Consider the following 13213-nt stretch of genomic DNA (forward strand, 5'->3'; position numbering starts at 1 on the left):
CGGCTGGGTGGCTCAGTCGGTTGAGCGTCTGACTTCGGCTCAGGTTATGATATCGCAGTCTCTGAGTTCAAGCCCCGCGTCAGGCTCTGTGCTGACAGCTCAGAGCCTGGAGCCTGCTTCAGATTCTGTGTTTCCCTCTCTCTCTGCCCCTCACCCGCCCATGCTCTGTCTCTCTCTCTCTGTCAAAAATAAATAAAAACATTAAAAAAAATGTCCATGCATAAAGATCTGAAGAGTTCATCATAATGCATGGGACAAGGAAATGTGCCGATTAATTCAAAATAATAACTAGAATTATGACTGATAGAATTATACCAGGACCTACAGGAATTTCAGAAATGTCATACAATTTCTGGAATGCTTATATACATATGCAGATGTGACATAAAGAAGCCTTAGTATTACTTTCTTATTTGACAATGCTTCTTCTGCAGTTTAACATATTAAATAAGCATAATTAGTTTGACATCTCCCCCTTTTTAACAAAGAGAACAAATCTTTAGAGATGATCCAAGGACCTTCTGAAAAATCCCAAAGTTAGTCAGAGGTCAAGAAGACTTCATTTAGAATTTGATTTGGGGAAGTTTATCAAAAATATCAAAAGGTTTGGACACCTGACTAAACAGAATTACAGATGATTATGAAACAGTAATTATCCATTTAACCAAAGTGACAAGATTTTAAGGGAAAATACAGAAGGTTATATGGTTGTAAGCAAAAGTTAGCTTTTTTAATATTGAGAAGACCCAGTTTTCTTAATTAAAGACCTGATTAAGATAGCATTGAAGCACAGGAAATCATTTTGGCAAGACACAAAATCTTTGATTTTTAGGCAGATTACTTAAAAGGTAAAGAAAAGCCTTTTATGATCTCTTATCAGGAGCAGACCTATAGTCCAAGAAAACTTTATCCTTTTAGCAAATGAAAGTGAAATTCCAGTTTTACATAACTACACTATTGATATTAAATCTTATTTAAGGGGTGCCTGGGTGCCTCAGTCAGTTAAGCATCCAACTCTTGATTTCGGCTCAGGTCATGATCTTGTGGTTCCTGAGATCAAGCCCTGATTTGGGTTCTGCACTGACAGAGTGGAGCCTGCTTGGGATTCTCTCTCTCCCTTTCTCTCTGCCCCTCCCCGGTGCATGCATGCATGTGCACGTGTGCACACACAGTCTCTCTTTCTGTCTCTCTTTCTCAAGATAAAGAAACAGTTTTTAAAAAGAAAAAATCTACATCACAAAGGCATAGAGAAAGTATCCAAATGTTTTCCAAGGAGTTTGGGGGTATTTTCTTTATCAGAGGTATGAAGTAATTACTACTTAAATTTTTCCTTTTTTTTTAAAGCATAGGGCAATTCTGTTTTGTAGTATCTCAGTATCAATAGCATTTTAGGATGAATAAGGGAGCTTTGGGGATTGATAAGGATAGGTGGACTTCGAATTGTGTCTAGAACCACAGTTCCAGTTTTGTAGACCTGCAAGTCAAAGACAGTTGTTTCTAATTCCTCAGAGAGTCAGGTTTTTAGCCCAAACATCAAGAGGAGGATGCACCCATCCAGCTAAACTTTGCTTCTTTTACCAGGGAGATTTCCACATTCTAGAAATTTAGGGTTTAATGCAGTGCACCTTTAAAAAGTCTAAAGCATTTAACGGAGGCCTTGTTTCTGCACAGTTCAATCTTGGACCAATTTACCTATCAGGGAAAACCTGTATTGCTTCTATCAGTCCCTGAATATCCACTTCCAGGTGACCGATTTCCTGATAATTTACAGTAAGTCCTGGGAAGAATTCTGGTCATCTGTTTCTTTGTGAGGGGGTAGTTTCCCCAGGGAGCTGTCTGGCTTGTCTGATAACCACAGTATAAATCATGTGTGGCAAGAATACTCTTTTACAGCCAATCGAGGTTCCTCTGAGTGGGATTGTGAATGTTTACTGCTCTAAATGTTCTGTTAATTTGGTAGGATCATCTCAAAGTGAAGGCAAAAAGGACTTTCTAATTTCATCTGGTTAAATAATTCCTTATGGCTAGCCACCTTTGTGTTCGTGTGTGTGTGTGTGTGTGTGTGTGTGTGTGTGTGTGTGTATCCTCTTTTCAATTTGATTTTCCATAGGCACCATTAAGATAATTGTTTAGAATGAGAGAGCTCTCTAGGGGCGCCTGGGTGGCTCAGTCGGTTAAGTGGCCGACTTCGGCTCAGGTCATGATCTCGTGGTCCATGAGCTCGAGCCCCGCGTCGGGCTCTGTGCTGACACCTCAGAGCCTGGAGCCTGTTTCAGATTCTGTGTCTCCCTCTCTCTCTGACCCTCCCCTGTTCATGCTCTGTCTCTCCCTGTCTCAAAAATAAATAAAACGTTAAAAAAAATTTAGACTGAGAGAGCTCTCTAAGTTTTTTCAAGTATAGACGTTTGTTTAATAGAAAGGATCCATCATCTGGTCACTGATGAGTAGGATCTTATATGAATCTCAATAGCAGTTCAAACTAAATGCCTTCTTATGGTTTACCCATGGATGCAAGAGGGAATGTAAAAGATACAACCCCCACAAGATCCAGAAAGTGTTCTCCCAGAGTTAGCCTAAGAAGGCACAGATCTTTGTTGTCACGGGCAATAAGGATGGTGTAGTTGAAACAGTGTCTCTGGTTTCCCATGCGAATGTGAGATGCCTTCAGTCCCACACCCACTGATCTGTGACACTGGATGGGCACTACTGGAATGGGACTTTTCCAGCAATAACAAGACAAGGAAGGTTGAGATGATAAGGACCCCTTATGACAAACTCCCCTGAGAACTGTCACAGTTGGACAAAGAGAATTCCGCTTCTCAGATCCACAGGCTGTTCGGCTGCCCGCCAGGTACGTGCTGGTACATGTATCCTCTGGCTGGTAGAGACTGGGGAGGATATTCTTACTGGCTGCAAAGCAAAGACCTGAAGACATAGAACAAGACGAAAGGAAAAACCTCATCAGACCTATGGTGCTGCTCTTTATCTAAACAACACAGAAGACAGAGGCAAAAGAAAACAATGACCATCTCTGGGAGGAAGAGGATCAGTAGCAAACAGGAGTACTTGTAACAGATTTTTAGGAGATTAGCTATCCCCAAGGAACTAGTTCATACAAATATTTTCTCTTGCTGATGTCAATGTAGAAAGGAAGAGGCAAAACATTGTTACCTTTCTCTTGACCAGGTACTGCAGAGTGAGCTCCAGGGGAGCTGGCTTTGTTAAGAATTCTTACCCTTCATGACTTCTGCCAGTTTTCTAGGATTCCTTCTGGAGGCCGCAAAATGAGTACGGTGTATCAGAAAGTCCCATAGGGGACACTAAAACTATGGGGGAGGAAAAATAATTTTCGTTCTACCCTTCTAGTTTCTTGGCTGAGACGCCTTTGTAATAAAAAGACAGATTAGCAGGAGAAAAACAAAAGTTTAATAACATGTAGCCCTCCTGTGTACATGAGAGAGACCCAGGAAAATCAAGTAACTCTTCTTAAAAGAGGCCATCACCTTAAATACTTTCTCCAGCTAAAGACAAAAAAATATATATATATGTTGGTGGAGGCCACCAGGAAAGCACAGTGAACAAGCATATTGTTGTTAATGAAGATTTAATTCTTTGCCCGCTCCGTTGATAAGAATTTCTAGGGATTTGGTCATCCCCTTTTCCTTGTACAGTGAAGGAGACAGCCTTACAAATGGAAGTTTCTCTTTTCCTTGTAAATGTGTCTTACAAAACAGTAACTTCTGCCCGTTGTTTTTTTGTTTGTAATATAATTTATTGTCGAGTTAGCTAACATACATTGTATACAGTGTGCTCTTGGTTTTGGGGGTATCTGCTCGGTTTTTAGAGCTTCTCTATCTGCAGTGTCTGAAATACAACTAATGCTTATGCCAAAGGATTGGGCAACAGATTCTGTGCCCCTCCAGAGCCTTTATCCTTTGTCGCCTTGTCTCCTGCCCCCTGTCCTCTGGCCACACTGTATTGCTCCTGCCCTCTGAAACTGTGTGCGGCCCCTACCTGACTGCTCCTCCTGCAGGCACACTCAGCTGTCACCTTCTCTCTGAAGCCTTTTTCTGGTCTAATCTACACTCCCCAACAGATTCATGGTCCCTTCCTCTATGTGGTTCTTTTTTTATTAAAAATTTTTTATGTTTATTTTTTATGAGAGAGAGAGAGAGAGAGAGACTGAGTGTGAGCAGGGGAGGGACAGAGAGACAGAGATAGTGGTTCTTTTTTTTTTTTAAAGATAACTTTTTCACTTTTTATTTTATTTATTTATTTTCAAATGTTTATTTATTTTTGAGAGGGGGAGAGAGAGAGAGAGAGAGAGAGGAAGGTAATGAGTGGGGGAGAGCAAGAGAAAGAGAGGGGACAGAGGATCTGAAGCAGGCTCTGTGCTGACAGCAGCAAGACTGATGCAGGGCTTGAACTCACAAAGGCTTAACTGACTGAGCCGCCCAGGTGCCCCCCTCTATGTAGTTCTTATGTTAATTTATTCACTCTTGCAACAGATATTTGGGGAGCATCTTTTGCATGCCAGTCAGGGTGCTGGTGCTAAGGATCTGGTGGGGACACATGACGATGAAGCCCAGCTCTCAGATGATTGAAAGTTCTTCAAAGAAACTAAAACCAACTGAGGTGCTGAAAGAAGCCAGTGTAGTCAGGGAAGGGCTCTTGGAGGAGGAGACATTTATGAAGGGGCTAGAGTAGAGGTGCCTGGGTGGCTCAGTCAGTTAAGCATCTGACTCTTGATAACGGCTCAGGTCTTGATCTCACGGTTCATCCAATCAAGCCCTGTGTCAGGCTCTGTGCTAAGCTTGGAGCCTGCTTGGGATTTTCTCTTTCCCTCTCTGTCTGCCCTTCCCACACTCACCTTCATGTTCTCTCTCTGTCTCTGTCTCTCTCTCTTTCAAAATAAATCAATAAACTTAAAAAAACAAAGGGACTAGGGGGGAGGTATTAAAGGTGGGAAAAGCAGCAAGTACAAGGTCACAGAGCACTGCATGCAAACCTGAGGAAACACGCAGCTACCTCATACTCTTGGAAGAAAGCAGGCAGCCCTCCAGCCTGCATTCATCTGGGCATGCCTGGTGACCAGCCCAGGTCAGGGATACGAGAGAGAATAGTGAGACTGGGCAGGCCTGTCCCCAGTGGGGCAGAGTTGGTGGGGGGCTCCTGCGCTTCCCGGCAAACACACTCTCCCCTCATTCTCCCAGCTGGGCGCTGACGGCTTTGTTTGCTAAAGCGTTTGAGCCCTTGATACCAAACCCCAATTACCTGAGAGAAGGCTATTGCCTCTTTAAAGAGTTCAAAAGCCCAGACTTTTTATAAATAGCTCTGGCCTTTCACCAGCTCCTAAGACTGCGATTTATGGCCCGCTTCCCCAGAGGCCGACGGACCAACAGACAGGTTACTTCCCTTGGAGCCAGGTTCCTACAATTGTGGGATGCTCCCGCTTCCTCTTTGCATTTTATGACCTCCTGGCAGCTAATCCTGAAATGGGTTCCACGGGAAGGAGGTGGATCGTTCAGGGCTGCAGCTGCCTCGGAAGCCAGAGGCCCACCAGACTCAGGAAAGAACTGGCAGGCAGCAGGGAGGCCCAGGCAGCCTGGCCTCTTGGCCGTGGCTGGCTCCTCTGGTTCCCGGCCTTTCCCCCAACACGATACCCAGAGTAAAGTCCTTAGCATGACTGGTCAGCGGGGGGTATCTGCAGCAGAGGGACAGACCGAAAAAACCTCAGTTCCTAATCTCTTAATGTAGTGGGGCAATGTGGCAAGAATGAGAAATTTTGCTCGTCACGTAAACACATCACTCTTTCGGGGCATGTGCATATTCCTTATTGCCTTTAATTACACAGCTCCAGTTGGTCTCATGACATCTGTATGACAGACGAGGAAACTGAGGCAGAGACAAGCCCGGGTTACACAGCTAAGGAGTGCCAGGTACGGATCCTGATCTCGGCTTCAAATGCTGGGTTGGGGTCAGAGGCACCAAGAGCAGTGGGAGGTCAGGAAAGAGAGTGGCCTTTGGGAGAGGGTGGTCAGCTTTGAAGAAGGGGAAGGGGTTGTAAGAGAGGATGCGGTAGAAAAGGCAAAGTCTGTCATGGGACAGCGACATTGGACTGGACCAGAGCGTGGGGAGGCACAAGCACCCTGATATCTCTCTGTAGGTCTTTTCCGTGGACCCCCAGCCTCACCTTTTCCGCAACCTTTTCTCTAGTTGCTCACCTCTCACCCTGATGGGCGCGGCAGTGGTCGGGAGCAAGGGCTGAGAGTTCAAACCCCTCCTACCAGCCATGGGACTTTGAGCGGATGGCTTAACCTTTCTTACCTCCTTTTCCTCACCTCTAACATGAGCTTGATAATGACGGACTGGGGTTAACACAATGATAGCTTGACGATTGTTGCCCCAGTCAGTGTTTCTCGTTCTGAAGTACAGCTCCTAACTCGTCATTTGCTCTGCTCAAAAATTCAAGACTGAGCATGTTATTTTGGTTATGAAGGCCCTGTGAGGTCTGATCCTAAAATCCCCCACGGCCAGACCATCTTTAGATGGTTTGAAATCTCAGAGGATGGGGATCTACTGCATTCATGGCCCGTGACACAGTGGAAAGAACATCAGGTTGGGAGTCAAGATTCCCAGTGTTCAAATTCCAGCTCTTGCAGTGGTCCCGCGTGCAGGGGAAACTAACCTCCCAGAGTCTCCGCAGCCTTGCCTGTAAGGAGTGGGGTCTTTCTCCGCTGGCTGCTCTGAGAGTGTGGCACCACGTTCTTTGCCTTCTGGACCACTGTGGGTGCTCCTTCAACGTGCCCCCTTGTCTTCCTTTCAGTGATGTATTCGTTTCATGCCATCTATATGAAAGTGACTCTGCTACAAAGTCATCAGGAAGGAGCTCACCAGCAGGACACACACAGTGGCCTTGCATTCAGCTTTCCCACCATGGCCATGTCTTGTTCCCCCACCCAGATGGCCAGGCTTTCCCAGGGTAGGCTCCATGTCTATCTTGTTCATCCCAGATCCTGGCCTGATGAGTAGTCAGCACTCAATAAATATTTATTGGACAAATTAAGTATTGAAGAGAGGCCTCGAGCACCGTGTTCAGTGTCCAGGAGGTATGTTTGAAACATGCACTTTGAATCTCAAGGGCCTCAGAAAGTAAATTCATGCTCCTAAGAATATGATAATGAATTAGAATCGGCAGGTAAGTCACAGCCATGGGATAGCAATGAATAATGAGCATGTCTACAGTAAAAAAAGGGGATTCCTTGTGTGAGCAGCTCTCCTTAGCTCTGTTCTGGACCTCTTGGCTCAGGGGTCCCTCTCCCTCTGGGGAGAGGCACTAACGTGTTACAGTGTGCCTATTATGTCCTCTATCCTTGGCATTTTATAGCCACTATCCCTGTTAATCTCAACACCAACGCTGTAGGTTAGAATTCGGATCTCCATTTTACAGATGAGGAAATTAAGGCAAAGAAAGGACAAGCAACCCACCCATCCAGGTTACTCAGTCAGCGGGTAGTGGAGCTATGATCTGAACCTAAGCAAGACCCAGCCCCCAAACCCATGGTCTTCGGACTAGCCCACACTTCCTACCTTGGCCAGGTTAGCCCACTGTGCCTTTCAAACTGCACATCTATCATTCTTTTCTTGGCACCCATTTCCCAGACTAGCAGGACCACTTTTGAAAGACTAGACCAACTCACCAGAGTGTGTTTCCAGCCTTGGACAAGCCCAAACTGCTCTGTGTGCTGGCAGCACTGGTCTGCGTGCTTCCGATAGTCCCCGAAGGGGGTTGAAACTCAGGGCAAGTGGAAACTTCCCCCAACGTGGTGTTCAGAGATGGAATTTTTTTCTCTCTCAATTTTGAAATGGGAGGATTGGGGCCTCCGTCTGGGCTGGGCTCCTCTGGGGTTGGTGATTTATTCATCAGGTGGCTTTGGTACTTAAATTTCTCTGTAGGAATTTGTTGTAGAGGCAAGTGGAGATACATGGGGACCCGTGGGGCTTGAGTCCCCCTTTGCCCCTCAACCCTTACCCAGAGGTGAACAGTGACAGTTCTCCAGCTCTGCACGCCCACCCCAAGCCGGGTGCCTGATCGCCAAACAGATAGCATCTGGGCAACAGGAAACAATTAGCTGCCATTGTGTTATTTAGACTGGAGACAGTCTAAGAGTCTAGAGTGAGGTTAGGGACTTGGGGGGAAGGTTTGCACGTTTATTAGCTTTCTCCTTCCCTTTTTCACACAAATGTACACTAATCCCCTTGAGCCCTGGGTTGGCTGAGCCAATAGAAAGGTCAAGTTGACTTCCTCCCTCCCTCCCTTCTAGCTTGAATGCTGCTTCACCATTTATTGTTTGGGTGGCACTTTGCTTACGTTTTGAAAGCCTCAGTTTCCGTCTCTGTAAAATGGCATAAAATATAGCACCTCATAGTTTATTGTGACGCCTGGATGAGTGAATGCATTTTTAAGTGTTTGGCACCTGACCTCGCACCTTTATTAAAAGGCCATGCAAATGTAAGCTTTCACTGTTGCTATTGCTGACCTAGCAAACAGCAACTGGTAACGTACCGTGTGCCCTGAATTGTGCTGGGTGTTGGATATAGTCCGTGTTTTCCAATGATACGCAGCTAGTGGGAAGAGAGAGCTTGTGAAACAGCCAGCCGGAACACAGCATGGTAGCAAGTGAAGTGACAAACGAACCATAGTATTAGGACTTAGTATATGCCAGACACTGTTTGAAGGTCAATCACTCATCTTATTTAATCTTCAAAGCAGTCTCATGAGGCAGGTACTATTGTTTTCTCCACTTTTTAGATGTGGGAACTAAAGTACGGAGGAATGACGCAACCTGCCCCAGTCCACCTATCTGTTGGAGGTGGGATGGGAATCCAGGCAGACTTTACAGGATGCCAGAGGGCTGCCTTGCCAGCTGAGGGCAGGAGAAGCTGCATGGAAGAAAAGATGTCCGAGTTGACCTTGAAGGTCCAGTAGGCTAAGCAGGAATGAGCAGGGGTACAGGGAACGGCATGTGGGGTCCTCTCTCCCTGGGGCTGTCCCTTGCCCAGCTGTGGAAGATTCAGCTTTCCTTTGTCTTTCTCCCTTCCTTCCCTCTTTCCTTTCTCTTTCTTTCTTTCTTTCTTTCTTTCTTTCTTTCTTTCTTTCTTTCTTTCTTTCTTTTTCTTTCTTTCCCTCTCTCTCTCTCTCTCTCTTTCTTCTTTCTTTCTTTCTTTTTTTTTTTTTTTGAGAGAGAGAGAGCAAACAGGGGAAGGGCAGAGAGAGAGAGAGAGGGAGAGAGAGAATCCCAAGCAGACTCCCGCTGTCAACACAGAACCCAACGTGGGCTCGAATTCACAAACTGTGAGATCATGACCTGAGCCGAAACCAAGAGCTGGAAGCTTAACCACTTAAGCCACCCAGGTGCCCCATGTCTTTATTTTTTTAATGTTTATTTATTTTTGAGAGAGGGAGAGCAAGCAGGGAGGGGCAGAGAGAGGAAGAGAGGGGATACCAAGCCGACTCTGTGCTGGGAGCAGAGAGCCTGATGTGTGGCTTGAACTCATGAACCATGAGCCAAAGTCCAACACTTAACCAACTGAGCCACCCAGGCACCCCAACTTCCTTTGTCTTTAAAATATGAGTCCACTTAGTAGTATGATATTTGTGAGGACTGAACAAGAGGGTGTGTAGTATCGAAAGTGCCTTCCACAGTGCCAGGGTGCATTAAGTGTTCAGTAGATTTATTCATTCATTCATTTGTTCATCCAACACATTTTTATTAAGCACCTACCATGAGCCAGGCACTGTCCTGGACATTAGGAATGTAGTGGTTAAACAGGCAACCTCTTGCCTTCTCATAGAGTTTATATTCTAGTCGGCAATACAGACAATAAACAAGTAGACAAAAAAGTGTATATGTGGTATAAAAGCAGGTAGTGGTGAAATAGAAAAATAGGATGAGAGGAGGTGAGAGGTTGAAGGGGGGACTATTCTAGACAGGGAGGTAAGATAAGGCCTTTCTAAGGAGGTGATAATTAAGCAAAATCCTGAATGAAGTAAGGGACTGAGCCATGCAAATATCTGGGCAAAGAGCTTTCTCCACCAGGGAACCAACAAATGCAAAGGCCCTGAGGCATAACATCCTTGGGCAGATGGAGGAACTTCAAGGAAGACCACACGGGAAGGAAGGAAGTAAGTAAAAGGAAGGGGCATCAGAAGAGATGCAGGGACAGATCACAGGGAGCCTTATCGGCCTTAGATACTGTTTGGAATGAAATGAGAAGCCAGTAGGGAGGGCTTGAGCAGAGGGATGGCTTGTGGTTTTGTGCTAGAAGTTAGGTACGGCCCACGCCTTCCAGTGACACCCAATCTAGTGGGAAGAAATGACTCTTGAAAAACTTGTCACTGCACAGCATGCTAAGTGAAATGACAGATTGTCATAATGAGACTCACTATGGGCCAGGCACCCGTATCTTATTTATCTTCACAATAGTCTCAAGAGGCAAGTATTATTACTTTTGCTGTTGATTAGAGGCAGCACAAAGGGGTGAAACGACCTGCCCAAGACCACCACCCCCCTCCCCCCAGGGGCTCCGTGCTCTCAGTAAGCTAACCACAGGGGCCATAAGAGACAGCAGAGAGCAGGTGCGGTCATCCAGAGGAGACAGAAAGGATGGCGGGTGGCTTGGATGGAGGTGGTAGTGGTGGCAGTAGGTCAGATCCCCCATGTATTTGACTGTAAACCAATAATGATTTGCTGCTGTATCAGGTGTGGGGTGGGAAATAAAGAGAGAAGCCAACAATGAGCCTGAGATTTGGGGCCTGAGCTACTGGGTAAATTCTGTATTTACTGAGATAGGAGAAAGTTGTAAGAAGGGCAGTTTAGGAGACAAAGTCACGACGTGGGCTGGTTTAAAACATGGAAAAACCTGTGTTTACTGAACGGATGAAATGGCCACCCCGTCCCATGCTCTTACTGTAGTTGAGGGGCATCTCTAGTTAAAATGGTTAATAAATGCTTCTCGGTCAAGTACTTCCTGTCCTCCCACCCAGCTCCACCCCAGGGTTCCAGAGAGAGGCCATCCCTGTGTGACCTTCTCACATTGTTTTTTACACCTTTAACTTTGTTTTGGCAGCTTTGACCTGAAGAGAGCTGTTTCACCTCAACTTGTACTGGGGTCAAGGGGAGGCATCCTGCCTTGAACTCTCTCCCTGGCCTCCCCCACCCTCCCATCCCCCCACCTCCGGCCCCTAACCCAGAAGCATTGTTTTGAATGTAGCTGCTAGTCCCCCTGGCCCAGGAAAGGTGGAGGTGGGTTGGGGGCCTGTGCTGGGAAGTGTGAAGTCTCTCCCGAGCCAGAGGAAACCCTGGTGATTCATTGAACTGAGGTACTCTCAAGGAAGGAAAATAGCACACAGCGGGGAGATCTTTATCTGAACCATTTGTCTGCCGCCCCCTGCCCCCCATAGAGGGCTTCCCTGGGGGCTCACAGCCACTTCCTGCTCTTGCACAGGGGAGGGGGGCGACTGAGTTCTGAAAAACTGCCAACAGAATTCATCTCAGCCATGTTTTATCTGGGCAGTTCTTGCAGATTTTTCTTTGACTTTGTTTTATGGGGTGTGTGTTTGTGTGTGTGTTGTAAGGACCAGGTTCCCTGTTAGGGAAGACCCTTCCTTTATCCCATGGCTCACACCTCCCATTTCTCGCTGGGGTTTTAGCTCAAACATCACGCATCCTCAGAGAGGCCTTCCCTGACCACTATGTGGGTCATTCACCTTATTTCTTTTCCCTGTAGCCCTGGTAACTCATAATGGAGAGTCAGTGACCTTCCACCAGGAGAGAAAGCTGCTTTGTCCCTCCTTTGCCCTCAGGACTTCCCAGTCACCCCAGACCTCACCTCCTCATGTCTGTCTCAGGATCTGGGCTCCATTTGTCTCTCCCCTTGTCCAGATCTCAGTGATTCTCTCTCTTTCTAACTGTCCTTTGTTTCTCTATTTCTGTCTTCCTCTCTCTTTCTTCTTCCTTGTCTCCCTGTCATCCTCTCTTTCCTTGTTCAGACTTTGCACATTTACTGAGTTCTTTTTTCGTGGTAACTGCTGTATGTACGCACTCTCACTGACCACTGACAAGAGTCTGTGTGAGATAGGTCATTATGGTCCCGTTTTTCAAATGGGGAAATGGAGGCTCAGGAAGACCTTGGACTGGTCTGTTCACACAACCAGTGTATGGTCCAGCTGGGATTTGAACCCAGGTCTTCTGATGATCATGTTCTCTGTAAGGCCACGGTCCTAACAGAAAACAAATGCTGTCTGTCTTCTGAGGACGTGGTGATCTCCGGTCCACCGTTCCAACATGTGGAGATGAGGCTGGGAAGGCCAAGAAGGTGTGTGGATGGGTGGGCTTGTGAGGTCACACCTTGCAGTCACCCTTCATGCAACTCTGCCTCTCAGAGAAATGGGGAGCCCCTTTGGTCTCCATCCAGGTCCTGCCTGCAGGCTTGTTTCATTTAGTTGTAATCCCGAGGCCAGAAAAACTTGGGAAAATTAGAGCTGGAAGGAGAGAAACAGCTACAAACTTGTGTCTACCAGTTCATCTGTGACAGTGACGTGTGGAAGTCTGACTCCAGCAGATCCTTTTATGGAAAGAAGTGGCAAGAAGGACAGGAATACAACCCTCTTTTTACCCTACCAGAAGCACGAGCTCTCCACACTTCAACATGGGGTTAAAAGGTGACGCTGGGTCAGCCTAAACCACCATCTCTCCCAAGGCAGCGTTTTCAAGACAAGTTTGGGGCAGCTTTGGAAGTCGCTTCTCCCCGGCTCGCCTCACCTGGCAGGGAGAAGTTATTGTTGGAGAGCAGGTGGGAAGCATTCACCTGCTGCTCTGCCCGCCTTGCCCCGAGTGGGCTGGTGAGCTTTTTTGACAAGGCTGGCTTATTCACACCACTGAAGCCAGGAGAGGCAGGATGGAGACAGATTCTAACAAACGAGTTATTTATATCTACATCCCAGACCTCACAAGGAAAATTCCCATACTTAGACATTCCTAGATGGCCTGCGACACAGGATATTTAAAGTAACAATGGGCCAAATTCTTGCTCACATTTTTGGCAGTGATCCAGTCTGAAAGTCCACAAGAGAAAGACTTGTCGGGCTGTGTAGCTTCAGCAGAAGGGGGGTGGGAAGACTGTTTCTAATTCGGGATTTATTGAAGACCTG

General features: G+C 46.5%; 1 long non-coding RNA gene across 1 annotated transcript in view; it reads left to right on the forward strand.

The window, feature by feature from the left end:
* The window catches only part of LOC128315586 (uncharacterized), a 99340-nt gene extending 93149 nt beyond the window's left edge, over window positions 1-6191 (forward strand). Inside the window, exon 4 of the long non-coding RNA XR_008298491.1 lies at window positions 5855-6191. This is a non-coding gene — a long non-coding RNA (uncharacterized LOC128315586). The remainder of the gene's footprint in view (window positions 1-5854) is intronic.
* Window positions 6192-13213: the final 7022 nt, after the last annotated feature.

The sequence above is a fragment of the Acinonyx jubatus genome, chromosome A1 (assembly GCF_027475565.1).
Source record: "Acinonyx jubatus isolate Ajub_Pintada_27869175 chromosome A1, VMU_Ajub_asm_v1.0, whole genome shotgun sequence".
Lineage (NCBI taxonomy): Eukaryota > Metazoa > Chordata > Mammalia > Carnivora > Felidae > Acinonyx > Acinonyx jubatus.